This window comes from Limulus polyphemus, unplaced genomic scaffold, assembly GCF_000517525.1.
Source record: "Limulus polyphemus unplaced genomic scaffold, Limulus_polyphemus-2.1.2 Scaffold2623, whole genome shotgun sequence".
Classification (NCBI taxonomy): Eukaryota; Metazoa; Arthropoda; class Merostomata; order Xiphosura; family Limulidae; genus Limulus; species Limulus polyphemus.
This window is the reverse complement of record NW_013668233.1, coordinates 64925-67580: the sequence shown is the minus strand read 5'-3', so window position 1 is coordinate 67580 and position 2656 is coordinate 64925.

Sequence of the window (2656 nt, the reverse complement as noted above, 5' to 3'; positions counted from 1 at the left end):
TGGGATTGACCGTCACATTATAACGCCCCCATTAAAATGGCGAGCATGTTTGGTGGGACGGAGATTCGAACCCGCGACCCTCAGATTGCGAGTTAAGTGCCCTAACCACCTGGCCATGCCGGGCTTTTTTATATATGAAGTATGACATCTAAAACAAACAAACACAGATTTGCAGTTTACTTATTTTTTTAAACAGTTTAACCTTCATAATCAGTGTTTGTAACAATTGCGTGAATGTTGTGATAATATGCTGTTGTTTCAAAATCACGATAGATAAAACATATAAAAAATTAATTGTTGCCAAAACATAATATTAAGGTAATTGTTAACCAATATATACAAAACACAGGTATTTTGTTGGGTTATTTTCATTTTAAAGTTTCTATTCACTGCTGTCAAGTACCATTGTACTAACTATTTATATCGACATCTGTTTCTTTTCTATATAAATAGGAGTAATTGTCTATGAAGAAACTGTCCCCTGTGTGCCTTGAATTATACATATAATTTCAGTTTTACCAAAAGTTTATGAGCGATGTTTTTTGTGCCAGAAAAATTATTCTAGCTATTTTTTTCGTGGGGTAAGTATAAAATTAAACCGAGCAATTTACTAATTGCAATTCAATATCACTTAGTAAGTCCAATAAGAATTTTAAAATTCGAGTATTTGCTTAAAAATATAAATAAACGACCCCTGTTTATAGAGTTTTTCAGTTTGCAGAATGATCGCACCAGTAACCAAAACGTCATACCTATTTTTTAAAATATTTTTCCTTACTGTAAAAGTTGTAACTTGTAATAGAATAATATTGGAAAACTGTTGTTAGATATTTGTTAAAAACAGGACAAGTTAGCATATTCGTATTTTTTGTTAAAAATTGAAAAGTTAGTGTAACCGTATTATGCGTCAAACACTGGAGAAGTTAGCCTAATTGTATTAGCTGTAAAAAACTGAACAAGTTAATATAACCGTGTTATCGGTTAAAAATTGAACAAGTTAATGTAACCGTGTTTTCTGTTAAAAATTGAACAAGTTAATATAACCGTGTTTTCTGTTAAAAGTTGAACAAGTTAACGTAACCGATTTATGTATTACTACAGCTGAACAAGTTCGTGTTTGATAAAAAATTCAATAGAATGGACAAATATTCAAACGTAAACCTGGAAACTTATTTCACTGTTTAGTATGATGTTTAAACTGTAATAATGTAAAGATATAATCTCAACTTTTTAATAAGAACAATGAATCGATTCATGTGTACAAAGTTGGTAGAATATACGAAACGTGCAAGTGCTTCAAAACACTGTCCTGGAACGAAGCTTATCTGTGCAGCTGAAATCGCCCGAGAACATAGATAACTTTATTCAGGAATTCTAGACTGAGAAAAGGTAGAATATAGCTTCTTATCTCCACATTGAAATTCTCTGAGAACATGAATAACCTTATCCAGGAACTCCAGACTGAGATATTGTGAGAGAAGTCGTACACATTCTTGGCATTTACCTAGAGGTGATTGCTCCACATTCTGCTGCGTGATATGTACAACTTCATCTTTTATCCATTAGGGAGGGGGCCATTTTTTATTTGTTGGATTTCGTTCAAATCTACTCAAGAGGCTAGCCGTTCCTAATTTAGAAGTGATAGACTAGAGGGAAGGTAGCTAGTCAACTCCACTCACCACCAACTCTTGGGCTACTCTTATCGTATATTGGCCGATCTTTGTGCACCTTTGAAAATTAGACTTAATGAACAAAACTCTGCTATAGAAAAACGGAAAATTGATGAATCTGTATTAGCTAAACATTTAGTGAAAATTCCTCATTCTAGTGTTAATCCAAACGAAAACGTTAACTATTTAAAATTATAATAATGAACATGAACTAACTATAATAGAATCATTAGAAATATTTAAAAATTTGAAGTTAACTTCAAATTAGAGATTTGGGTCCAGGGGTTGCACACATTTATTTTGGAAATCTATTTCAAATGAGAGATAAATAGGTGGCAGCACCGTTTATGCTAATTGTGTGGTCGAAGTTTTTGTATTATTCAAGATTGGAACGGTATTTAAACATTAGATGATAATTTTTCACTGCTGTATCCTTTCTGATTTGTTTGTTTTAAATTTCGCGCAAAGCTACTCGAAGGTTATCTGCGCTAGCTGTCCCTAATTTAGCAGTGATAGACTAGAGGGAAGGCAGCTAGTCAACACCACTTACCGCCAACTCTTGGATTACTCTTTATTCTTTTACCAACGAATAGTGGGATTGACCGTCACATTATAACTTCCACACACCTGAAAGCGCGAGCATGCCAGTTGAGCGCCCTAACCATCAGGCCATGCCAAGCCCGTCTTTTCTTATGACAGTGGGTCACAGACCCACTGAAGCATGTAGATATATCTATGCAAGGCCTAGACCTTCAATAAAAAATGTTAAAGTATTTATATTGTGTGATTTTAACGTCGCCCTACTGTGTCTTTTAATAGGTACTCACATTCTGTGTGGTCGTTAGAGTATAAATTATATAGAAACGTCGTCGCGTTCTGTTTGCTTATTAGAACGCATTTTATATAAACGTCGTCACGTTCTGTTTGCTTATTGGAACACATTTTATATAAGCGTCGTTGCGTTCTGCTTGCTTATCAGAACGCAT